The 26,499-nt window shown below is 49.5% G+C and overlaps 1 protein-coding gene across 6 annotated transcripts in view; it reads left to right on the forward strand.

Moving 5' to 3' along the window:
- The window catches only part of CTDSPL (CTD small phosphatase like), a 100,862-nt gene that overhangs the window by 31,007 nt on the left and 43,356 nt on the right, over positions 1 to 26,499 (forward strand). The gene's annotated exons all lie outside the window — the stretch shown is intronic.

Here is a 26,499-nt window from a genome sequence, read left to right on the forward strand (position 1 = left end):
TCAAGGGCACATACGCCGGGTGTCGGGCATCATCCCCAGTGGGGGGCATGCAGGAGGCGGCTGATCAACGATTCTCTCTCATCATTGATGTTTCTCTCTCTCTCTCTCTCTCTCTCCCCCTCCCTCCCTCCCTCCCTCCCTCCCTTCCTCTTCCTTCCTCTCTGAAATCAATAAAAATATATTTAAAAAGAAAAAGAGTTGGTGTCAGGGCAAGAGCCGCAGTGTGCGAGCAGGGTGAGGTCGCAGGCCCCCCGCTTCCTGTGTAAGGCGAGCAGTACATTGAGCACCGGTGAGGACTCGCCAAAGGGATGGGAACAAACAGAGGCCATCGCCTGGTGCCAGCGTGTGCCACCGGCCATGGACTTCCTGCCGCAGGATACGGCTGACCTTTGGAGCGTCACTGCTTGGGTGAGGCTGCCCTTTCGCAGGACAGAGCACAGCTGTTGTCTCGATGTCCCAGGCCAGCTCCATAACTTCGTTTGGCAGCCAGCTCGGGGTGGGAGCAGTTTGGAAAACAGTCTGCTTTCAGGTTGAAGGCAGGCCCGTATGAAGGGGATCTTTGTTTTGTGTTACCAGCAGGTTGTTTGGTAATCCTCCTTAGAACAAAAATGAGCACTTAGCAGCAGCTTTAAAAAAAAAAAAAAGTATTAAGAGAACTCATAAAAGTCAGGAGCAGATGTGCAGGGGAAGGTCACACTTCCAGACCTCTCGGGGGGACTATTTCTGGACTAACAGGTCCAACAAATGTGTTAATTCAGGTTGAGATTTTTCTTATGCAAATATTGACTCAGTCTCCGTCTCTGCAGTTAACTCTCCAGCTTGAATGTGTTCTTTCAGGAGAATGTGCCTAGATGTTTTCTTTCCCCCTGTCTCGTAGTTTGCCCACCCTTCATTTTGAACCCTTAGCAGGTGAGTTTTTAATGGCCAGCTCTGAGTTCTTTTCATAGGTCTGAAAAATGCTTATAGGGATGAATGTAACCGTCCCTTCATCTTCCTAGTGGCATAATTGTGGAGAAGGAGAGAGAAGAGACGACACTTGACTCCAGAAAATCCTGGCAGAATGTAAATGACTCTGTCTTAGATCAGATTGCACAAAAATAACTTCTAACCCACTGTTGAATATTAAAGAAAAACAGAGGACAGATTTTGTTGATTCCTCCCACCCTCCCACCCAGTTCACATGGTATTTTAGTTATCATTAATTTAAAAACGTGTGTTCTGAAGTTTATATGAATTCATGTATATTTTTAGTATAAAAGTAAAAATTTTGACTAAAACATATAACAACTATAACATATACTTCACTTCATTCTTCAAGGATATTTTCACAGGATATAGAATTCTGGATTGAAGTGTTTTTCTAGATGCATCTCTGGCTTCCGTGGTCCCCAGAATTTTTGTTACCTTTATATAATGTTATCATTTCTCTCTGGCTGCTTTCAAGATTTTGTTATTTTTATGTTTGGTTTTCTTTATATTTATCTTGCTTGTAGTTCATTGAAATTCTTGTATTTGTAAAGATAGATTATTTACACCAGATTTGAAGAACTGTCAAGCCATTAATTCTTCAAATGTTTTTCTACCCCATTCTCTTTCTTCTCCTTCTGGGACGACAATTACACCCATGGTAGACTTATTTGTCCTAAAAGCCTAAGATTCTGTACAGGTTTTCCTTCTGTTTTGTTTTTTCCCAACCTTTCCCCCCCCCCCCCCCTTTCAGTTCTTTAAGTTACATTATGTCATCTCCATTCTGTTTAGTTCATCCAGTGATTTTCTTGGGGGAAGTTGTACATATTGTTGTTGTTTTTAGTCCTAGAACTTCCCGTTGGCATTCTTTTATGGTTTCTGTTTCTCTGCCACCGTGCAGGCCACCACATACATGCATAGTTCAGGAGTCAGCCGGAAATCTAGGCAGAAGTTTTACACAGAATTTGTGGCTCTTTCTTTCTGACTATGTTTTCTGGGATTCCCTCTTCCCTTTCTGTTTCACATATCCCTTTACGCCATTGGGCATAATTATAATAGCTGTGTAAACATTCTTCTCTGCTAATGGCTGCATCTGGCTTATCTTGGGATCACTATTGTCTTGTTTTTTGTTGTTGTTTTTTCTTGAGGATAAGTTGTACTTTTCCTGTCTCTTTGCTTAATTTTTATTGTACTTTGGACATTGCCCTATTATGTTGTGGAGACTCTGGATCCTGTTCTTCTGAAGAGGTTCATTTGGGAGCAGAGTGAGTTGTTGTTTATTTTGGGCTTTGCCCTTACCCAGCAACTAGCTTAAACCACAAACTCTGTCTCTGGGGCAGCACCTCAGTTCTTGGCTCAGTTATATTTTTCCTTCTCTAGGTTGCTCAGAGGCCACCTCATGCAGACATGATTCAGGAGTCAGCTGGAAATCTAGGCAGAAATTTTTACACAGAACTGGAGGTCCTTCCTCTCTGACTCTTATCCTCTCTGGGATTCCCTCTTCCCTTCCTAGTGGCTGTGCTTGTCCCACAGTCTGTCTCCCAGGTATGCGTGCTTCCTATTGGAGTGTCAGCCACCTGGCGTGGCACCCACGGCAGCCTGCTCCCAGGAGTCAGATCCGCAGGCCTCCAAGGTCCCTCCGGCCCTAGCGTCCTCTCATCAGAGGCTGCTTGAAAAACCGGTTGCCCAGATTAAATATTTCCCCCCTGCCATGTGAGTTTGCCCTGCTGGCCAACTCTTTCTTTATGAAGTCTGGAGTATACTGCTAGATCCTGTGTGAATTCCATGTTCGGAACTTATAAACCTTTGCTGTGAGGTAGTCTTCCTTTTCACAGAGTTGTGACATGGCAAGCTATTGAACTTGATGAGCCTGGAGAGTCCAAACTTGAAATGAGACTCTTAGCAGAATGCTTATACCATTCTGGTAATTCTCACATGCAAGGAAATGAACTTTAAAAAAAAAAAAAAAAAAATATATATATATATATATATATATATATATATATATATACACACACACACACACACACACACACACACATATATATATAGTATTGATTTTTTACAGAAAGGAAGGGAGAGAGATAGTTAGAAACATCAATGAGAGAGAGTCATCGATCAGCTGCCTCCTGCACGTCCCCTCCTGGGGACCTGCCCGCAACCAAGGTACATGCTCTTGACCGGAATCAAACCAGGGACCCTTACAATCCTCAGGCCAATGCTCTATCCACTGAGCCAAACCGGTTTCGGCAAGGAAATGAACTCTTAAAGTTGTACCAAACAACACGATGCCTTTTGTTGAAAAGAGCACCTATGAGCGTGTGAGTTTTTAATAATGGCTCTAGCATTATCTCTGATGTACTAAGCATTTTCATCTTTGGCGGGGGGGGGGGGGGGTGGTCTGAAACAGTACATTGAACCATTGGGTGATGATGAAAAATTCACTCTCCGACTGCAAGCATCCAAGTCTAGCTGGACATCTGTGTCAGAGTGAAGACAAGATGCTGGAAATAGTGTCATTTTCAGGCCACTGGGGGGCAGGGGGATATATGTGGGAAAGCTGTGTGATGTAGGAGCGCAAACCTTTGGGAGGAGAAACAGAAAGAGGGGTAGCCCAGAGCACCCCCTTTGGTGACTTTGCCGTTGCTGTGCTGGCTTGGTGACTGGCTCAGAACCAGTTCCAGAGACACAAGCTCCATCCCTTATGGAGGGCGGCTGGGGATGCAGACCACTCTGTTGCAGAGAAAACATGTTTCTCAGCATTCCGTTCACTTTTCATCTTAGTGGGGACTGAAACCGTGTCCCGACCTCATCAAGACCATGTGAACGACCACCAAGCCACACATCTCCGTGTCTCTGTATCTGTGGCCTATGAATTGGACGACGATGCTTCGTCTTCAGATTTCTTGATAGAAGGAGTCCAGAGTCATGTCAGAACCCCCAGGGCCTTTTACAAAGAGGGGCTTCTCTCGGGGGACCGCAGTGAGCGGGGTCTCGGATCCACGCCTCCAGCCCGAGGCCCCACTGAGGGAGGAGGGTGCTCCCTGGGCCGGGAGACGAGGTGCCACATCAGAGACTCTGCCATCTTACAAATATCCCACTGAAGTGCATGCTTCCTGGTCGTCAGCAGACAGCCTGCTTTGAAGCCAGAATCCCTGTCCAAGCAATAAATACTCTGCCTCTACCTCTGTCTTTAGCACACTTTCACCTCTCCTCAACTTCTTTATAAGGATTTTTTTTCTTACCACTATAAAAGGGACTGAAGAAATCTTAGAAATATAGAAAACTATAGAGGCAGGAAAGTCATTCATAATATTGCAAATTGAAGATGTTCAATTTCTACAGTGTTTTGCCTTGCCTTGTTAATTTTTGTGCATAAATATCACAAAGGGACTGTGGGAAATAGGCTGCATGTATAGTTGAACACGCCAGTTCTTTGTCACATAACGAGAATTTTTCCATAAGCAAAGATGAAGTGCTGCCGTTTGCGACAACTTGGATGGGCCTTGAGAATATCATGCAAAGCAAAAGAAGTCAGACAGAAATAAGTTAAAACTATATGATTTTACTCATCTGTGGGATATAAAACGGAAAGCAACAAACGAACAAATAAGAAAAACACACCAACCAGAACTCATAGACACAGACAGCAGGATGGGGGTTACCAGAGGGAAGGGGCTGAGAGGTGGCAAAGTAAAGGGGCATATAGTGACAGAAGGAGGTTTGATTTTAGGCGGTGAATACACAGTGCATGTACAGATGATGTATCCTAGAACTGCACACTTGAAACTTATGTAATTTTATTAATCAATGTCACCCTAATAAATTTAATTTTTAAAAATTTTTTCTGCCATGGCTCAGTGGCTGAGCATGGACCTATAAACCAGGAGGTCACTGTTCAGTTCCCAGTCAGGGATCATGCCAGGATCACAGGCTCAATCCCCAGTGTGGGGTGTGCAGGAGGTAGCTGATCCATGATTCTCTTTTATCACAATGTTTCTATCTCTCTCTCCCTCTCCCTTCCTCTCTGAAATACGATATATATAAATATTTTTTTAAAGGAAAAAGTTTTGCCATATTATATAAAACCTTTAGAGAATATTATATTTGATGACTACAGAATATTTATTGTATTTATTGTATAACACCATTTTTAAATATATTTTATTGATTTTTTTATAGAAAGGAAAGGAGAGGGATAGAAAGTTAGAAACATCTGTGAGGGAGAAACATCAGCTGCCTCCTGCACGCCCCCTACTGGAGATGTGCCCCCTACCAAGGTATATGCCCTTGACCAGAATCGAACCTGGGACCCTTCAGTCCGCAGGCCAATGCTCTATCCACTGATCCAAACTTGTTAGGGCCATAACACCATTTTATAAAAGAGTACCTTACTAGTAGACATATAGGCTGTTTCCCGAGTTCATTTGTAAAAGTGGCAATATCCTTTGTTTTAGGAGACGCACGTCTGTGTCCAGGGAAGGTGCAGATGTGTGCATTTGCCACAGTGCCCATGCCCCTAACGAACCTGTCTAGCCCTCTTCTCAGGGCCTCTGGCTTTCTGCGCATGCTCCAAAGGGGGCCTGGGTCCAGGTGGAAGGGACAGGGCGGGCGTACTCAGATCCACTGATGGTGCCAGGGGTCACCTGTACCTGCGCTGCTCTTCCCGGAGAACAAGCAGGCTGTGGGAATGTGAGGTGAGCTCAGTGGACAGCCACTCTGCTCCCAGTGCCCCTGTTAGGGCATAAAACCTAGCCCTTCCTCACTCTCTCTTCCTCAGAAAGAGGGACACCTCTTTCTGGGTCCCTGTTTTGTCTTTGGTCTAAGGTCAATGGTCTCCTAACACGGGAGCTTCACATGGAGTGGCCGAATCAAAACAGCAATAACCGTGGCCAGTGTTTACTGGGCATCTGCTAGGGTGGGTCAAGTGCTTCACATACAGCATCTCATGTAGTTCGCAGGCCTCGTGTTCTGAGAGCCAGGAGTGGAAGTAGGTGGCGTGGGCTCCGGCACGGTGCATACCTCGGTTAGATGCCCAGCTTCGCCATTGGCCGGCAGCTCTGGGCCTTGGGCAGGTTATCATGGAGGCAGGCATTCAGCTGCAACTAGCAGCAAACCCAGCCAAGAGTGACTTAAACAAGTAGGTGGTCCTTTGACAGGCATAAGGAGCATTCCGGAGGGAGCTGGCCCAGGGCTCATATGATGTCATGAGGGCCTGATCTCTTATCTTCCTAGCTGCTTTATCCTTGGCACAGGGCTGGCATCCTCGTGGGTTCCCGGCAGGCTGCTCTCTGAGTGACCCAGGCAGGAAGAAGTAGAGGAGGAGAAGCGGGGTGTCAAAAGCTTCTTGGGAAATGCTCAGCTTACGTCTCACCGGCCAGACTCGGTCACGTGGCCACCGACCTGTAAGGGACCCTGTGGGAGAAGTTTTTGCTGGGCACCTGGCCATCCCTAAAGAAATCGGGGTTCTGTTAGACAGAGAGACAAGGGAATGCTGGGTAGGTAAGCAGCCATCAGTGCCTGTATCAGCAAGCCGCTAATCTCTTTGAAGCTCAATTACTCCCCCTGTAATCATTCCCCCCCTGTTCTAGCCAGGCTTTTTCAGTTCCTAGGAGGTGTGCCTGGGGGGAGGGCGGGAGCGGGGATGGGGGCTCCTTGTGAAGATCCCTGGGGACACGGGCAAACTCAGGCATGAGCGCAGGGACATAGTCCGTTCACCAAGGGCCTCTGTCCTTCCCAGCCGGCCTGTTGGCACCTCGTTGTTCAGGATGCGCCATCATGCCATCACTTTAGAATTGGGCATTCGTGGCTCCCTCCCCTTGGGAGTCCTCCAGGCGTGGAAGGTTCACTCCTTTCCCTCGCTTCCACTCTTCTCTCTACTGCCTCACCCCAACTGTTGTCTGTGCTGCCACTGCTGCAGCTCACATCCAGCCCGCCCCCCAAAAAGAGACAATGGCTGCTCTAGCTGAGTGGATAGAGTGTTGGCCTGTGGACTGAAAGGTCCCAGGTTCGATTCCGATCAAGGACACATGCCCAGGTTGCAGGCTTGATCCCCCGCAGGGGGCGTGCAGGAGGCAGCCGATCAGTGATTCTCTGTCATCATTGATGCTTCCATCTCTCTCTTCCTCTCCCTTCCTCTTTGAAATCAATAAAAATAGGCACGTGTTTTTAAAAAGAGAGACCATGTCTTAGGTTGGTCAGTTACCACACAGGGAGGACCATCTCAGTTGTCCATCTCACCCCAGGCTACCCAGCGGTCACCAGTCTCACCACTTGTCATCTGTGAGCCCCAGGACACATTGTGGCTTCTTTCCTCCACAGAGGCCAATGGCTGTGGCAAGTGCTAATGGACCCCAGGTCCTCTCCAGCACCTCCCTTCAGAGTCTCAGTGCACAGCACTGCACAAGTTGGGGGGAGGGAGAGGGGGCACCACCCACAATGCAAATGGGAGTTGTTTTCCCTTTCCATGCGGTTGAGCTAAGGTCCCAGGTGGGCCTGCGTTGTTGATTGAGACCGTGAGACCATGGTGGGCTTCTTGTTGTCTGGCTGTTAGAGAGCCAGCCTGGGCCGCTGGTGTGCTAACTCCGGGCCCAGGGGAGACGGGGGTTCTGTGAAAAGAACGAGGAGACGTGGGAAAGAGCTGCTGATCTGATGGCTCACATTCCTGAGGGGGGCCTTGTCTCGTGACCAGGAAGCTGCTGGCAGCTACTTTCTTCCTCGTCCCAGCCGCGGAGAGGTGAGGGGCAGCAGTTAGGACGCACGAGGGATGTTTGTGCACATACTTTGCGCCGGTGACTCACGCGAGAGGCCTCCTTGTTGCTGTTATCACAGCTGCGCTGCTGCTGCTGCAGAACAGCTCGGAGCCCTGAGGTACAGGCGGCCTTTGGAGGCAGGGCAGGGCGGGGGAGAGTTGTTAGCCAGCACAGGACCTGAGAGCTTGCACTCGGCGGTGGGGAAGGGGACCTGAGGAGGAGGGTTGATGAATAAGGCATCTCTGTTTCCTAAATAGTGTTGGAGGGTATTTGTGACATTCCTGATGCAGCGATAGAGCACATCTGGGTCCTGGGTGTCAAACACAAGAGTCAGGCAAGGATGCCCTTGTTACTCAAGAGTTAACCACAGGGCGGTCTAGGCCACCAGTCGGCAAAGGATACACTGAGTGGCCTGGTTATTATGACCTCTGAACGCATAATAATCTGGCCGCTCAGAGTATATGTGTATTATATACTAGTGCATGAATTCGTCCATGGGTGGGGTCCAGCCAGCCTGGCCAGGGGGAGGGGACCTGGGTGGTGGGCTGGCCTGCCTGCTGATCGCACTCCTGGTCCAGGGGACAGTTTGCACATTAGCCTTTTGTTATATAGGATATGCACTGAGTAGCCGGGTTATTATGCATTCAGAGATCATAATAATCTGGCTACTCAGTGTGTGTGTGTGTGTAAATATATAAATATAAATAAATAAATAAATAAATAAATATCCGGTGCATGAATTCGTGCATGGGTGGGGTCCAGCCAGCCTGGCCAGGGGGAGGGGACCTGGGCGGTTGGCCGGCCTGCCTGCTGGTTGAACTCCTGGTCAAGGGGACAGTTTGCATATTAGCCTTTTATTATACAGGATGTACACTGAGTGGCTGGGTTATTATGTGTTCAGAGATCATCATACTCCGGCCACTCCGTGTATAGCAGGCCTTCACCAGACTCCTCTCCGTGTGGGCTATGAGTGGGCTTCACAGGGAACCAGGCACACGCTCGGAGCCTCCTGGGCAGGAGCCCAGTGGCATCTCTTCCCTCATCCACCGGCTGCGTGTGTACTCTCCCCCACCGCTGGGGCAGAGTTCTTGCCAAATCCACCCAACGTTGTTGCTTCTGGCTGGTGCCAGGCCCCCAAGCCTGCCTGCTGCTGCTGCCGCCACTGCCTCCAGGCAACTGGTTGATCCAAGCAGCAAAGCCTGGGCTGAACCAGTGCAAACCGAAAAGAACCAGAGGGCTCCCACCTTCCCCGCCAGATCCCTGCACCCACTCCCGTGGCTTCGGGACTTCTCCTTCAGCCTGTGCAGAGCTGGAGGCCTGGAGAGAAAAGCCCTTCACTTGAAGGGGTCTGTGCAGAGAAGCTGGCTGGGCCCCTCCACCGAATCCCGTGTCCCCTGCGCCCTAAGCAGAGAAGAAAGGCCAGACCGCTGAGCAGAGTGCTGGTTCGCACTGTCCGCCCCCGAGGGGGGAGGGGCCTCGCTTGGCCCTTTGCGGACACCGTGCGGAGGACCCACCTGTGCGCTCTCCCAAGCGTCCACCGGGGGATGGAGGGCCCAGGGGGGCTGCTGCCGCCCCCCACACTGCGAAGAACCTCTGTGTGCAGAGCTGGTGTGACCCACTGGGGTGGAGGTGGGAGCGTGGGGCGCCCCTCGGGGGCGAGAGGGCCCCTGCTCCCTCCCTGGCCAGAGCAGGTCTCCTCCAGGCTCCCAGAAGTCTGTGAACACCAGATCCTGAGACCATGTACAGGGCAGGGCCCCGCGCTCTTGTCTCAGCGCTTGGCCTGCAGCCTCCTGGTCACTGTCAGGACACACCTCCCCTGCCGCACCGTGCACACCTGGCCCAGGTCTCTGCTGCCTCCTCCTCCTCCGTGTTCTCCGGTCTGGGGAAGGGGTGTGTCTGCCCAGCCGCATGTCTTTTTATTTGTTTATCTTTATAGTTGAAAGCATTAGAGATGTCCCCTCTTTTCCCCCATTGACTCTCCTCCTCCCTTCCCCTGCCCCCTCTCCAGGCCTTCACCCCACCATTGCCTGAGTTATGCCTACAAGTTCTTTGTTGGGCCTCCTCCCTCTCCCCTTTCCTTATCCTCAGTCTGTGGCAAGCTTCTGCATCTCTGGGTCTATTTGGTTTGTCCGTTTATATCACATGTGTCAAACACAAGGCCCGCGGGCCAAATCCGTCCCGCCAGGCCTTGCAATGTGGCCCACACCGCGCTGTCCTCACTGCACTCCACTGCGTTTCCATCACAATGACAGTTTATGACTGTTCAGTAAACCATTCGGCCCGCGATTTAGGCTGGATTTTAGATTTTGGCCCCTTCTCTGATTGAGTTCAACACCCCTAGTTTATATTTTGTTCATTAGATTCCACATGTGAGTGAGACCATGTGGTACTTGTCTCCCTCTGACTGGCTTATTTCCCTTAGCCGAACGCTCTCCAGGTCCCTCCATGATGTCTCCAAGAGCAAGAGGTCCTTCTTTTTTATTTTTTATTTTTTATTTTTACAGCTGCATAGTATTCCATGGTGTAGCTATATAAAGTACTCGTACAACCCAACAAAAGGAAGACAGACAACCCAATCAAAAAATGGGCAGAAGGCCTACGTAGGACATACAGATGGCCACGAGACCTATGGGGAAAAAATGCTCAACTTCACTAGTCACCAGAGAGAGGCGAATTAAAAAGACAATGTGGGCCCTGACCGGTTTGGCTCAGTGGATAGAGCATCAGCCTGCTGACTGAAAGGTCCCAGGTTTGATTCCAGTCAAGGGCATGTACCTTGGTTGTGGGCACATCCCCAGTGGGGAGTGTGCAGGAGGCAGCTGATAAATGTTTCTCTCTCATCGATGTTTCTGACTATCGCCTCTCCCTTCCTCTCTGTAAAAAAAATAAAAATAAAAATAAAGAAAGTGGGGGAACCTTCCTTTGTGATTTTCTCCCCAACTGCCTCTCTGAGCCTTGTTGCACGTTGTCCCACCTCCAGCTCCACACAGGTGGCCGCAGGGAACTTTCAGAGGCAGAACGAATGAATGTAAAAACTAGGAAGCCAGACAATTGCGCTCTGGTATTCTCCATGTCGTTACATGGCACAATCACACACTCCTATCTGCACGAGATCCATCATGGATAGTCTTTTCTCAATTCTCTTGAAACAAGCCCATCATGCAAAGACTCGAGACGCCTGCCCCCTACTCCATGAAAGGGGCAAGGCTGATAGACGAGGGAAGGAAGTTGAGTGGCAGGTACCGTTATAATCTTCCACGTGGAATTTTGTAGGTCAGACCAGGCCTACAAAAAGGGTCTCCACCATTTGCTCCTTCGTTAGCCCAGCCGGTCAACCTTAAAAAGGCTTGAAAGAACATGTGATTTCTTTTTCACTCCCCCTGGAGGAGTTCTCCGGCCCCGGGCCATGCGTGGGTCAGTGCACCGTTGCTATTTCTGTATGTCAGCGGCGTGTGAGCTCACCGCTGGCTGGGGCCTGCACGTCGGAACTGGAGGCTGGACGGAAGGACTTCCTTCTTCCCTCGCTGGGCCCCAGCTGGGCTTCCCTGCAGAACCGCACACACGTCCTCCTCACCCGTGTGTTTGCGTGCACGTGCCTGCTGCGCGATGTTTTCTTCTGAGCTGGCCCCTTGGGAGCGTGGGGACCCTGACCCCCGTCCAAGGGGTGGCACGCAGGAATGAGCGAGGTCGGCATTTCGGGAGCAGATTGTACCGTGGGGGTGGGGTGGGGGGGTGGCTTCGGGATACACAGTCCGTGACCATAAACAACCTCCAGCCGACGGGAAGGCCTCTGCGTGTTCAAGGTGTGAGTCACGCTTCCGGGATGAGCTGGAGGGTGGAGGAGTAAGGACCGGCACCCCGGGATGGAGTTCCCAGCCCAGCTCCAAAGCTCACCCACCCACGGATGTCCCCCGGGACACGACGGTCCCTTTCAAGTTAGGGGGTTGGGTCAGTGCGTTCTTGTGCAGGCTGTGTCCTGTTTGCCCCTCCAGGTTCACGGGCCACCCTTCTGCACCCTGTCCTGTGCTCTCGCTGACCTGGGGGGAGGGGTGGGGGGTCCTGCGCAGGGAGGGGCTCCTCGCTCCCGGGCCCCCTATTGTGTTCTTGGCCCAGTAGGGATCAGAGCAGGGAAGGAGAACGCGGACAAAGGGGTGAGTCTCCCGGCTCCTCCCTGTGGCATCACCAGGTCCCGGTGGCATCACCAGTCTCGGGGTTCCAGTAGCCTCTACCCCTCACCCCTTTGGGTCCTCGGGGTGTCAGTGTGACACGGTTATTGGTCTCCCCTACCCCTGCCCACTCCTCTCTACACGGTCCCTTTATTGAACCCTCCTCAGGTTACCCCAGGGGAGAGTGCCACCTGTCTCCTGCCAGAGCCGGCGGAGATGGTGCCTAAGATCTTTTCCAGCTCCGAAAAGGGACGCCCGCCCGAGGGGAGGAGCGGGTCCTTGGGGCTCCGGGTTCTCACCGGCGCCTCCCTGCTTGGCTCCCCAGGACCGCGGGAGGGAGGCGGAGGGAGGCGGGAGGGAGGCGGGAGGGAGGCGGAGGGAGGCGGAGGGAGGCGGGAGGGAGGCGGAGGGAGGCGGAGGGAGGCGGGAGGGAGGCGGGAGGGAGGCCGGTGGGAGGCCGGTGGGAGGCGGGAGAGAGGCGCTGCTGGAAATAGGATCTGCGGAGCCGGAGGCACCCGGGGTAGGAATCGTCTGCGTCTTGGTCGGCTTGGGCCGCCTGTATCCGGGTTTCCAGATTTCCGTCTGATGCGCAGGTGTGCTGCCCCGCTGTGGGGGCGGCGGGGAGGGCGCAAGGGATGATCACACCCACGGAGCTGGGCTGTCACTCACCTCTTTTTGCCTCTGAGCTCCTGCTGTTTCGGTGCCAACCCAGAACTTCTAACCGCTACCCTGGCCCACACGGGATTGCTGTGAGGGGCAGAGGAAGGAGTGGGTGACACCGCTTTGCTGAACATTAAAAAGTGCAGGGATGAGGAGCGGGGTCCCAGGCAGGGCACAGCCCAGCGAGGACATTCCCGCCGCTCCTGTCCTCTGGGTGCCTCCTGCTGGGTGTCCATGCCCAGGGCCCCCAGGGTGTCCGTTTCAGGATCAAAGCCTGACCTCGGAGCTCCCGGAAGACAGACGGGGTCATGCCATCCACCAGCCCGCAGCCTTCTGACTCCCCTGGAATCCGGATCCTGACCTTGAGGGTCCTGGGTGGCCACCTAGGGCCCTTCTAAAAGCAGCAGCTGTGAACTTAGGCCTGAGCGAGGATGAGGGGATTAAGAGCATCCCTTTTTTAAATTTAAACATCTTTTATTAAAGTTATCACAGACTTCTTGACATAGGAGAAAAATACGTTCTTGAAAGCTCCATATCTGAAGTGCAACTTTCTCTTTCAATAATAATAGTAATAATAATAATAATAATAATAATAATAATGGGACTTTAAGGACTTGAGTTGTCCTCACCTGGCACCGTTGGTACTGTCAGGCCCCAAGCATACAGTCCCACCAGGCAGCTCATCCGCCAGCCGCGTGGGGGGGGGGGGCGGGGGAGCGGCAGGGAGATGGCACGGCATTCAGTGCACAATTGATCCTCCCCTGAGCTAACAGCGAACAGAAAAGCCTTCGCACATTGTGTGCTCGCTCTTGCAAACAGAGAGTTTGCACATTGGGACATTGGGTTTGCCTGTGGGGGACGGGAGCAGCCAACAAGGATACAGGGAAGTAAAGTCACGCCTACGGGGCTTTTGTCTGCCAGACAACGGCCATCCTGTGCCAGGAGCTGTTGCATATGGCACAGACGACCTCCTGCTCTCCTTTCTCTTTCTCTCTCATGTTTGAAAAGAAACCTAAAAGCTTTCACCATGAGTTTGCTGTGGTCTCCCCCATTGCCTTCAGGGTCGCCCCTAAACCACAGTGGCTGATGGGACAGAAGTCACCTTTGCGGGGTCAGAGCACAAAAGCCGCCTGGAAACCCTGGGGAAAGAGGGATGCTGGGGGCCGCCCTGGAGGCTCGCTCTGGATGCTCAGCACCCGGCAGTGCCCGCCAAGTGGGCGAGGGTCCATCCCAACAGGCGAGGGTATTCCAAACGTGGTTCTCTTTTGTTACAAAACAAAATCCTGATGGAACGTGGGTAGATGGCAAATGCCTGCAAACCTAGCCGGAGGAGCCTGCAAAATGTTTAATGTTTAATGTGTATCGTTGCCAGTTTTACACACGGTCCCTTTACTTTCCCCATTGACCCCCCTCCTTCCCACTCCCGTCCCCTCCCCAGGCCTTCACCACACTATTGTCTGTGTCCATAGGTTTCTGCAGAAAATTATTTTTAAGTATATACATTATATATGTGTGTGTGTGTGTGTGTGTGTGTGTGTGTATTTCCTTTTCATTTCTTGTCATGGGTAATTTATGTGTTTTTTTAATTTAAATTTTTTGTTGATTTTTAGAGCAAGAGGAAATGAGAGGGAGAGAAAGAAATATCGATGCAATACTAAACATCCGTTGGCTGCCTCCTGCACGCCCCCTGCAGGGGATCGAGTCTGCAACCTGGGCATGTGCCCTGACCGGGAATCAGACCGGCAACCTTTCGGTGCCTGGGACTATGCCCAGCCAGCTGAGCCACGCTTTGCAAAGGCGATATCACACGTCTCCATCTTCACACTGTACAGCAGACACCTCGTTGCATCCTCACCGCAGCTATTCTTTCCTTAACGTTGCCTTTAGCAGTATTTTTCCATCGTGACCCACAGACTCTGTCACCGTCATTTTTAATCGCTGAGTAATATTTTATTGACTAAAGACTCCCACTCTTCCTTGAACGCCATTTAGGCCGCTCTCCACTCATCCCCCACTTACAAGGAACGCGGAAAGGAAAGTATGCGTGCTGCCTATAACGTCTTGGTGTTTTAAATGAATCCCCTGGGATAGACTCGGGAAGCGGAACCAGCGGGTGAAGGGATGTGCAGAGCCTCTATGACTTGGTACAGATGACTGAATTGCTTTCCAGAAGGAGAGTAACAATGGACACCTCCAGCGCCGGCCTGCTCTCATACCAGTGCTGCGCTCTGCAGCTCTTCGTGGCGGACCCAGTAACTATAGCACCTGTTGATTTTTATTTTTGCATTTCTTTGAATAATAAGGAGGCTGAAGTTTTTCCAAGTTTGTAGGAGATTCGTCTGTCCGTGTGTTTTACTCTTGCGGAGGGTTTGGGCTTTTCCATTTTGCATGCAGCCGTTACCCGACATTGATACTTAATCTTCGCCCTCATTCTGCAGCTATCTTGTTTGTCCTTTCAATTTTTTTGAAGTGTTGCACACAAGTGTTTTTCTTTCAAGAAACTGATACGGATTCATTGGCGGTTTTGTTTATTTTGGTGGCTACATTAAAAACAAAACAAAACAAAACAAAAAACCAAGACACCTTGTTGGTTCAGTTGGAGAAAGAAATCATATACAGCAGGGGAGGGTGAAAGAGGCGTCAGACTGAGGGCTTTGAAAGCAGACCACGCCAGCTTCCAGTCCCCGCCCAGGAGGTATCTGGCTGGGGCCGGGGGCCAGCTCTCTGAGCCTCACTGTTTTCTTGGCCCACCCTCCAGCCATGGGCCTGGGATCGTGAATAAACAGTGGCAGAGCGGGTGCCCAGTCAGCATGGGCACTCCTTGCCCTCCAGGTCCTAGGCTGCCCCCGGCGGGCAGCCGGGTGGCTGGTTAGAAGGAACAAGCCACAGGGCTCACCCAAGACTGCCTGGCGAGGCGTGCCCCGCACCCTGGGGCTGGCTGCTTCCTTCCAGGCGGGAGGCCCCGGGACATAGCGGCGCGGCTGTGCTTCTCCCAGTCACAGGGAACAGTGGGCTTGTTGTTCTGGCGTATCTGGTGACCAGCTTCCTGTTTTCCCTGGTGTGGTGTTCTTTAAAGCAGCAGCAGGGGGGAGGGGTGGGGGAAAGAGACAGGGGAAATAGTCCTGGGTGGGTAACCTCAGTTCTCTAACCCCTCCCTCCTGCAGTGAGAAAGCCCCGCCCTTTCCACCAGGGTCTCCGGCTCTGTGACCTTGAACAGAACGGTGAGGTCAAGTCTCGCACATGGTCAGGGGATGAAGGAAGGGACGGGGGAGTCACCATTGCTTGGGATTCAGGCCCGTGGGCACCCCTGAAACAACGCTAATGGGTTTGAAACGTATGCCGATTAAACATCATTAAACTGGCATTTCCCACAAAAGTGACTGCTTCACACATCCCGGTTCTCCTCACCTTTTCTGGGAAGGAGGGCTCAGGGGCACCGGAGCCAGGCTGCTGGGATTGTATAATAGCTGCAGCGTGTGACTTCGGGCCAGTGGCTCACCCACTGTAGGCTGCCGTTTCCTCATCCGTAACCTGGGAGAACCATAGGAAGTACCGCCCTGGCCAGTGTGGCTTGATAGAGTGTTGGCCTGCATAGCAGAGGGTCACGGGTTCGATTTCCCGTCAAGGGCATGTTTACCTGGGTTGCAGGTCCGATCCCCCGCCCAGCTTGGGGCACATATAGGAGGTAACTGATCAATGCATCTCTCTCACGTCAATGTTTCCCTCTCTTTCTCTCTGTCTGCTGCTGTCTTTCCCTCCCTCCCTTCCAGTCTCTCTAAAACTCAATGGAAAGGATATAGTCAGGAGAGGATTAACACACAAGACAAAAATAGTACCTATTAGGATTGTCGTGAGGTTTGAATGGGGTCTGATGAGTAAGGTACTGAGAATTCTAGGCCACATAGTAACCATGCAGTATAGTTAGCAGAAGGTCTTAAATTTTTACTTGGAGCCAAAGCCAGTTTGGCTCAGTGGATAGAGCATCAGCCTGCGGACTGATAGGTCCCAGGTTCGATTCTGGTCAAGGGCATGTACCTTGGTTGCGGGCACATCCCCAATGGGGTATGCGAGAGGCAGCTGATCGATGATTCTCTCTCATCGATGTTTCTAACTCTCTGTCCCTTTCTCTTCCTCTCTGTAAGAAATCAATAAAATATATATATTTTTAAAAATGTTACTTGGAATACTCGGTTTGAATCTGTGGTGCTCAGAGGCTGGGCTGCATTTTAGTCAGCGAGCTAGAATTCCATTTAAAGGTGATTTGGTGAAATAGCTCAGCTCATTACAAGTAGATGGTATTTGTGAATACCATCAAGAATACAGCAGATCTAGTCCTAAAAATTCGATGTAATTTTTTTCTTCCCATTGGCTTTGTTGTGCTTTTTTTTTTTTTTTTTTTTTTTTTTTTTTTATCTGGGGCTGTATTCCCAGGAAATATTAATAGTCTGCCTGCTGCTGAACTAGATGTCCCTTTGTCCCAGAGAAACACACCGAGGCTGAATCACTCCACAGAGTGAGGTGTGCATGTGGGCAGTGATGTAAGGGGTGGGGGGGCGTGAGCCTGGGGCAGGTGAGCCGGTGGGTTACAGCTCATCTCAGGCTCAGTGGTGCCATGACCAGGGCCCCGGCCTCTCCCTGCCTTATGTGCATGGGGCTTTGCTGGATGGCGGTGTGGTCCCGGGGCTTCCAAGGGCCGGAAAGGTGCGGAACGCAGTGAGCTCATAGGGAATCTGGATCGCCCATCGCCCTGCTTCTTTCTGAACAGCTGACCACAGGGGCCCACGTGGCTTATCCCTGGACTCAGGGAATCAGAGCGGAGGGTGAGCCCTCCATGTGGTTGAGGTGGCGGCTGCATTCCCTCCTCTTGCAGTGTGCCTTCTGAGGTGACAGAACACCAAGGGGTTTACACATTGATGGAGATCACACACTTTGGGTAACACTTTGCAGTGAGCACTGAGCCCAGGCTGCTGGCTGCTGACGTCCCTTTGGTTCCTCATCCAGAACGGGGAGTGAATTCAGAGAGGGGCCAGCGAGCGCCGAGATCAGGAGGGCAGACCCCCGAGGGAGGGAGAGCAGAGAAGCTGGGACCGAGAAGGTGGAGGGACGGCGGAGCAGGGCGCCTTCGTCCGGAGGGCAGATGAGCTGTTCCTGGGCCCACCGGACATTCAATAAGAAGAAAACCTTTGACAAATAACAGGAAAAGATAAGGTTGGGGGAAAAGTTTTGTGTTTTTCTTTAAATCAGATTGCCAAAGCAGATGCAGATGCTCTTACTGGGAAGGGCAAGAGGAGGGTTAGCAGCCAGAATCCGGAAACTGTCCCGGCGGGGTGTGGCTCAGTGGTTGAGTGTTGACCTATTTGAACCAGGAGGTCACGGTTCGATTCCCGGTCATTGCACATGTCCAGGTTGCAGTCTTGATCTCTGGTGTAGAGCGTGCAGGAGGCAAACTGATCAATGATGCTCTCTCATCATTGATGTTTCTATCTCTCCCTCTCCCTTCCTCTCTGAAATCGATATATACATACATATATATATATTGGGGTATATATATATATATATGTATATATAAAATCAGGAAATTGTCCAAACACCAGGATGGCAGGGCTAATTCTTTCTGTAGCTAGAGGGAAGAGCAGGGTTCTTATACGCTTACATGTCAAAAGCTGTCATTCGGAGAACCTCTTCAGTTAATTAGTTGAGTATATTCGTTGGTGATTTTATTTATTTATTTATTTATTTTTAATATATTTTATTGATTTTTTACAGAGAGGAAGAGAGAGGGAAAAGAGCTAGAACCGTCGATGAGAGAGAAACATCGACCAGCTGCCTCTTGCACACACCCCCACCGGGGATGTGCCCACAACCAATGCACATGCCCCTGACCGGAATCGAACCTGGGACCTTTCAGTCCGCAGACCGACGCTCTACCACTGAGCCAAACCGGTTTCTGCTCGTCGGCGATTTTAAAAGCACCTTAGTTTATGGTGTCTTAGGGGTGGCGGTACTTAGCACACTCCCCCTCGGTAGGGTCCAAAAGTCACATGACTGCCCCAACAGGGAAGGCCAGCTCCTTCCTGCAGGCAGCTCTGGCCCTCCTCCCTTCCTGGCAGTTGTTTTCAGGCCTCAAGTATAAGCTCTAAAATAGGGCTTTGCCATACCCACCTTCTTGGTGGTTTTGAACTATTTCCTTTAGAGGCTGTTTGGGTGTTAGAAGTCTGAGTAAGGGGGCCCCGCAGGAAAGCACAAGTTGACCACACAAGGCAGAGGGCCCCCATATGTTCAGGAGGGGAAGAAGGGAAAAGATATCAGTAGAGGTCGGGGTTGGGATGGTGTGTGTGTGTGTGTGTGTCTGTGTGTGTGAGTGTATGTGTGAGTGTGTGTGTGTGTGTGTGTGTGTGTGTGTGTGTGAGTGTGTGTGAGAGTAATGTAGGGGTCTTGGGAGGAGCCCAGTCTTTCATGGAAGGCAGAAATATATTTGGAATCCAGTGATCATTTCAAAGCAAGCCTTCTCCTATAAACAAGGGGATATTAACTACAGGAGCCTGGTAAATTAGTAACTCCCCCATTCCACAAATATTTGTTAAGCATTAACCACATAGGAGGCACTCTGGGATAAATCCTACAAGTCCAGTTTGTTACCTCCATTATCCTGTCTTCATCATTGGTAAATCGCCCCAACCCCCGCCCCAGTATATTTTCAATAATGGCTTTCTCTTTTTAAATGCTGACTATGAATGAGACACTGTCCCAAATGCTTTGCAAGCATTAGTCAATCTTATCTTCACAGTAACTCTACTTTCACAGCTGAGGATAACGGAGGCTCTGGAGGCTCTGAGCACGTAAACGGTTTGGTTAGAAACATAAACCAAGGTCTGGCCCTGCTGGGGTGGCTCAGTGGTTGAGCATCGACCCGTAAACCAAGAGGTCAGGGCACACGCCCGAGTTGTAGGCTTGATCCCCAGTGTGGGGTGTATAGGAGGCAGCCAATCAATGATTCTCTCTCATCATTGATGCTTCTCTCTCTCTGCCTCTCCCTTCCCTCTCTGAAATCAATACAAAATATATTCTAAAAAAGAGAAAAATAAAACCAAGGTCTGCCTCATTCATCCACTACCTTGTCTGCCTCCTACATGAGCAAACATTGCAAGATGCAGCAGTTCATACACTTTATAGGCAGACAGCCCCGGAATAGTCTGGATTTACGTCTGTCTGTAGGTGGCAGAACACGTAAGTCCCTATGTGTCCCTTTTCCCTCAGAAAGCAGACATGGGGAGCAGTTTCCTGGGAGGTGGTCTTGCTTTAAGGCGGACATGAGAATGGGGGAGACCCTGCCATCTGGTCATTTTTACTTCAAATCAGAATTGTGTGACCTCGCTCCAATGACAGATGTAGTGGAAGGTGCGGAAGTCCAGATAGGGGCAGAGTCTTTCGCATGAGGGCTACACAGCAAGGCTCCTGGAATCTGCCAGCGTAGGCCTCTGTGTGAACAGAGATGTGCCTGAGACTGCTTCCAGGCTTTCTGTCCTATTGCATTGGTCTATGTCTCTGTTCTTCGGCCAGAATCACACTTTCGTAACTGCTGTTGCCGTATTCGTTTCAGGAGCCAGTGGAGCAAGTCCATTACTTTAGATGTCCATGTCAGTCTTAGAGTCAGCTCATCTGCTCCCAGTTTCCACACAGTGAGCAAGCCAGCAAAAGCTGCCTTGGTTTTCACTGAGATCCCGTGGACTCTGTAGACTAGGTTGGGGAGCGTTGACATCTTTACAATAGTGAATCTTCAAAACCATGAATATGGTATGTCCCTCCATTCTTACAGACTTGGGAATTTTCTCCAAATTTTAGAAGTTTCTGCATAGAGATCGTACATATCTTCCAATTTATTCTTAGATATTTTATATTCGGATGTTAGTGTAGATTATAACTTAATTTGTTTTCTTTTTCTAAATGTTTGTTCTTTATTTGTGTGTGTGTGTGTGTGTGTGTGTTTTTTTATCCTCACCCCAGGGACTTGCTTAGAAAGAGAAACATCAATCAGTTGCCTTCCTAACTAATGCTCCCCTCCCCTATCCCAAACCAAGTACGTAACCTGCAACCCAGGCCTATGCCCTGACCAGAAATGGAACCAGTGACTTTTTGGTGCAGAGGACAACACTCAACCCACTGAGTCGCTCTGGCCCGGCTTTAAATGTTTACTCATGGTGTTTAGAAACACAAGAGAGGTTTTCAGACTGACTTTATATTTCCCAACTCATTGTTGATTCTAGAAATTTATCTGGAGATTCTTTTGGATTTTCTTTGCATACAGTCAAACTATCTGAATGAGGTTTCCCATCCCTTCTTTTTTTTTTTTTTTTTTGTTTGTTTGTTTGTAAATTTCTTTATTGATCAAGGTATCACATATTTGTCCTCATCCCCCCATTCCCATCCCAAACCCCTCCCCACATATGCCCCCACCCCCCTTGTTGTCCGTGACCACTGGTTAGGCTTATATGCATGCACACAAGTCCTTTGGTTGATCTCTCCCCCACGCTCCCCTACCTTCCCTCTGAGGTTTGATAGTCTGATCGATGCTTCCCTGTCTCCAGGTCTGTTTTTATTTACCAGTTTATGTTTGTCATTATTTCCCCTAGATGAGTGAGATCATGTGATACAAGAAATACACTTATAAGAACCGAAAATAAGACAAGCAATAATGGTTATGCTGAGAGGCAAATGAATCAATCTGTAGTGAGTTTCTTTCTGGGCCAACAGTTCTTTTGAATCCCAATTTCAATGTCAAACAGGTTCTTATGTGTACATGTCAGCAATGATATTTCAATTCTGGATGGTGGGCAAATAGTGGTGATGCAGGTCCGACCCTCTCTGGTTTGGTCCTGGGCAACCTGCAGTGATGCACAGCTGCTGACTGCTAGTATGGCAAGGCGTCGTCAGCGTCTTCCATCTCTGGACTGCTTCTCTTCTGTCTTCATGGTTGGAGTAGTCCTGTCAATTCTTCTCTATTGCAGGAATCCACATGGTCTTGGAGTTATTTTCTGAAAATATACAAACATATTCTCGACCAAAAGTTAATAAAGGAATATTTTCTATAAATTTGTGTTGGGATCCTTTTTCATTTTTTGCCCAAACAATTTTCCTTTGGCTTGTGTTGTCCTCTCCCTACTTTATACCTGTTTTCCCCCTAGTAGGATGTTTCATAGAGGTGGTGACTCAGGCATCCTTCTCTTGTCTTTGATCTCAGCAGGAAGCTATCAACATCTCAACATCACGTATGATGAGTGCACTGGGTCTTTATAAAAAAAAAACATTTACCTAATTCAGAAGGTCCCTTTCTAGTCCCAGTTTGCAAGGCATTTTTTATCACAAAAGGATGTTGACTATCATCAAGTTGTTTTTCTGAATCTATTCATGTTTTCCTCTCTCTTCCGTAAATATGATGAATGCCTTCCTGCATCTAGTCCATTTGCTTGAGATGTATTATACTCTCCTTTTTATGTATTGCTGGATTCACTTTCTGAATCTTCTACTCAGGATTTTTTATGTCTAGTCTCATGACAAGGATTGCCTTTGGTTCTTCTGTTGAGCAGTAGTGCCTTTGCTATGCTTGGTTAGCCTCATGAAATGAATTGGGAAATGCCATGGGTTTTGTTCTCTGGAAGAATGTCTGTATGGCTGGTGTTATTTTTTTCCTTAAGAGTTTGTTTAAAATTGGTGTATTTTGTTTATTAAACATTTGGGTCTTTACTTGCAGCACTTGGACAATATGCCAGTGTCTCTTGGCTTTCAGTATTTTTGTTGAGAAATTAACTGCCAATGTTACTGTTACTCACAGCAGGGGGCGTGCAGGAGGCAGCTGATCGATGTTTCTCTCCCATCCATGTTTCTGACTATCTCTCTCCCTTCCTCTCTGTAAAAAATCAATAAAAAAATATATTTTTTAAAAAGATTAGAAATTAGGCCCCAGCCTGCTTTGCTCAGTGAATAGAGCATTGGCCTGCGAATTAAAAGGTCCTGGGTTCGATTCCAGTCAAGGACTTCTGGCCCTGGTCCCAGGGGGTATGGAAGACAACCAAATGACACATTGGTGTTTCTCTCTGTCTCGCCCTCTCCCTTCCACTTTCTCTAAAAATCAATGGAAAAAATATCCTCGGGTGAGGATTAAAAAAAAAAAAAAAAAGTTAGAAATGAGCAGAGCATGAATAATTTTACTCCTGAAAAGTGAATGTGCCACTCTGGTCTCTACAGAAATGAAATGTAAGAAAGCATGTGTGTATCCTGTTTCACATTGACGGCACACCCTCTGCCCTACAGCATGTGATGTTCTCCCTGTAATTATTTAGAAAACGATCCGCTGATAAATTGTCCTCAATTATAGCTGAATACAGATGAATAAATTTGGGCCTTACGAGGCTGATGTCATCGGGTTAGAAATGCAGCCTGGCAGCGGACGCCAGACCACAGTGTACTCGACGCCGTTCCCCTGGTAAATGTTTCCACTTCGTACGTCGTGTTACTCGGTCACCACATTTTTACTTAGGACTTTCAGAGGAGTTTAAAGCAAGGGCCGGGCAGTCCTTGTGCTCAGAGAAAAGCTGTGAGTGATGAAATCTTTATCTTTTCCTTTGCTCAACCTCGATTTGATAGTCCAGGCAGAGGGGATACGGTGGGAATAAGACATGCATGAGCGTAGGATAAAACTCAGTGCCGTTGTGTTAAACAGCAGACGTTCGAGAAGAGAGCCGGCTGAGCCAAGGGCCCAGAGGCACAGTAAATATTTGGGAAGAAGCACGTGGGCTGGAGTTTTTAGGGGAGAATTTCAGAAAGCTCCATGGAGCCGAAACCGGTTTGGCTCAGTGAATAGATAGAGCATCGGCCTGAGGACGGAAAGGTCCTGAGTTCAGTTCCAGTCAAGGGCATGTACCTTGGTTGCGGGCACATCCCCAGTAGGGGGTGGGCAAGAGGCAGCTGATGGATGATTCTCTCTCATCGATGTTTCTAACTCTATCCCTCTCTCTTCCTCTCTGTGAAAAATCAATAAAATATATATATACATATACATATATATATATATATATATATATATATATATATATTTTTTTTTTTTTTATTTTTTTTTAAGAAAAGAAAAGAAAGCTCCATGGAACTGGGCCTTACGAGGCAAGGAAGGGGCGTGAGGAAGGCTGGGGGGAGTATTAGGTGAGGAGAGATGGGGAGCAGAAGCAGGCAGGGGCAGGGAGGACCCCGAGAGCACGTGGAGGGGGCCCGGGAAGGGACAGGAGCCTCGTGCACTCAGTGACATGCGTGTGTGCTTCATTGAACACGAGAACAGAGCACAGGGCCTGGAGAGCACAGGTCCAGCCTCGCTCTGCCTCTAACCAGTTCTGACATTGAGCGCTTCTCAATGCCTTTACTAAGGACCTTGAGAACCTGCCTGGCATCAGAACAGTCCTCCTCACCCCACTTGTGAGAGCCCCGGGCACTGCTGCCCGGCGAGCCACGGCCTTTGCCAGCTCTACAGGCCCCTGTGCCTCCTCAGGCTCCGGGCTTGAGGCCCCCTGTGCCGTGTCTTGGTCATCGCTTCACGCCTCTGCTCTCAGACGGACTCCCCGCCTTCAGGGACGCGTGTGGACTGTTTCCTCCTTGCACTCAGTGGAGTCCTCCAGCCCGTGACCGTGTCCGCCCCTCGCTCCGAGTGTCATCTGGCTCGCAGATCTGCAGCCCTGTAGTTTCGTTCTGTCCTTCCAGCACATTCTGTTTTAGTATCAGTAAGTTTTCTTCAGAGAGCTCCCGTCACTTAATCTGATCACAGGCCGCATGGAACAGAACTTGCATTGCCTTACAGGGACACTAAGAAATTGTCTTCTGCCCTAACCGGTTTGGTTCAGTGGACAGAGCGTCGGCCTGCAGACTGAAAGGTCCCGGGTTCGATTCCGGTCAAGGGCATGTACCTTGGTTGTGGGCGTGTCCCCAGTAGGGGAATGTGCAGGAGGCAGCTGATCGATGTTTCTCTCTCATGGATGTTTCTAACTTTTTTTTTTAATATATTTTTTATTGATTTTTCACAGAGAGGAAGAGAGAGGGATAGAGAGTTAGAAACATCGATGAGAGAGAATCATCCATTAGCTGCCTCCTGCACACCCCCCACTGGGGACGTACCCGCAACCAAGGTACATGCCCTTGCCCGGAATCGAACCCAGGACCTTTCATTCCGCAGGCCAACGCTCTATCCACTGAGCCAAACCGATCCCAGCGGATATTTCTAACTCTTTATCCCTCTCTCTTCCTCTCTGTAAAATATCAATAAAATATATATTTTTTTAAAAAAGAAATTGTCTTCTTTCGTGTGGTAGGGCTGTGTTTCGTCTTTCTGCAGCAGCTAGATGGGGTCTTAGGTAAAGGAGAGCACCTGGAGCTTGGGAACAATTGAATCATCCGCCAACAGACATTAAGAGCCACGTGTGATCTGGGCCTGTGCTAGCAGCGTGATCAGAATCTTGAAGCAAACACAGTTCGCTGCCCACAAGAAGCAGGCCCCATTTTTTTCCCTCCTCACCTGAGGATGTGTTTTTATTGATTTTCGGAGAGAGGAAGGAAGAGAGAGAGACGTCAGTGTGAGAGAGAAGCATGGATGGGTTGCCTCCCATATGTACCCTGACAGGGGATCGAATCTAGGCATGTCCAGGAATCAAACCCGATGACTTTTGGCATATGGGACGGTGCACAGTGATAGGAGGAGAAGGCTGAGGGACATTGTGGGAGCAGCACCTTTTACTTAATACGATTTCTGTCTTAGTAAGTAAATAAGTAGGAATGTTAATTATTCAAAAGATTTCACAAAGTATAAAAATAGATGATGTGTGATATCAGTGGTTTCAGATGGTTCCAAAATCTCTCTTGGACTGAGGTAGATCAGATACAGTTCTTCCTACACTCCATCAACCCTATCCTCACACACACACACATACACACACACACACACACTCTCTCTCTCACACATGTACACACACACTCACACGTGTACACACACATGCACACACACACATGCACACACACACATACAGACACACACACTCTCAGCAGCTCCTCTCAGCTTTTAATGTTTTACATTAGGTGTCCTTGTATGAGTTACTTTTTAAAACATGGATACCGGTTATATTTTAAAGTTTGACAACTAGACTTTTTGTGTACGAGGCACTTCACCATGGACTCCTGAACTCGGGAAGGTGCACTCAGGAGTCTCGTGAGCAGAGGATCTTTGCTGTTTTTAGGAGGCAGTTCCAAGATAGAACCCCTCGCCCGGCTGGCATGGTTCAGTGGTTGAGCATCAACCTATGAACCAATAGGTCACTTTTCAATTCCCAGTCAGGGCACATGCCTGGTTGCTGGCTCGATCCCAGTACGGGGCATGCAGAAGGCAGTCAGCTGATGATTCTCTTTCATCTTTGATATTTCTCTCTCCCACCTCTCTTCCTCCCTCCCTCCCTCCCTCCCTCCCTCTCTGAAATCAATAAAAATATTTTATTTTTTAAAAAGATAGGAACCTTCACCTTAGGACATTCAGAACAGTAACTTCAAGGTAGAGCTTAAGCGTGTCCTTTCTCTGGGGAAACAGGATTGGAATTTTGCCTCAAGGTGATAAGTAACGTGACATGGCAGAAGGACGGATTCTCTGAAACCTTTATTTTAAAAGGGCAGTGTGGGGTGCAGACCGAGACAGGCCAGCGGGGTCGTATGGAGCCCTGTTTCCAGGAGGGATTATTTAATGAGGGGAGGTAGTTCCTAATCTAAAACCAGGGCCTGGGGAAGTTGAGGAACCTGTGGGAGCTGCCTTTTCTAGAGCTGGAATGTTCGTTCGCAGCTCCTGCAGCTGAGGGAGGCTGGGCAGGGACGGATGGGAGGGGCCGGGGCTCCCCATCCTCAGGAAAATGGGTTCTCCATCAGCATCTGCCCCCCAAGTC

The sequence above is a fragment of the Pipistrellus kuhlii genome, unplaced genomic scaffold, assembly GCF_014108245.1.
Source record: "Pipistrellus kuhlii isolate mPipKuh1 unplaced genomic scaffold, mPipKuh1.p scaffold_m20_p_11, whole genome shotgun sequence".
NCBI classification, from domain to species: Eukaryota; Metazoa; Chordata; class Mammalia; order Chiroptera; family Vespertilionidae; genus Pipistrellus; species Pipistrellus kuhlii.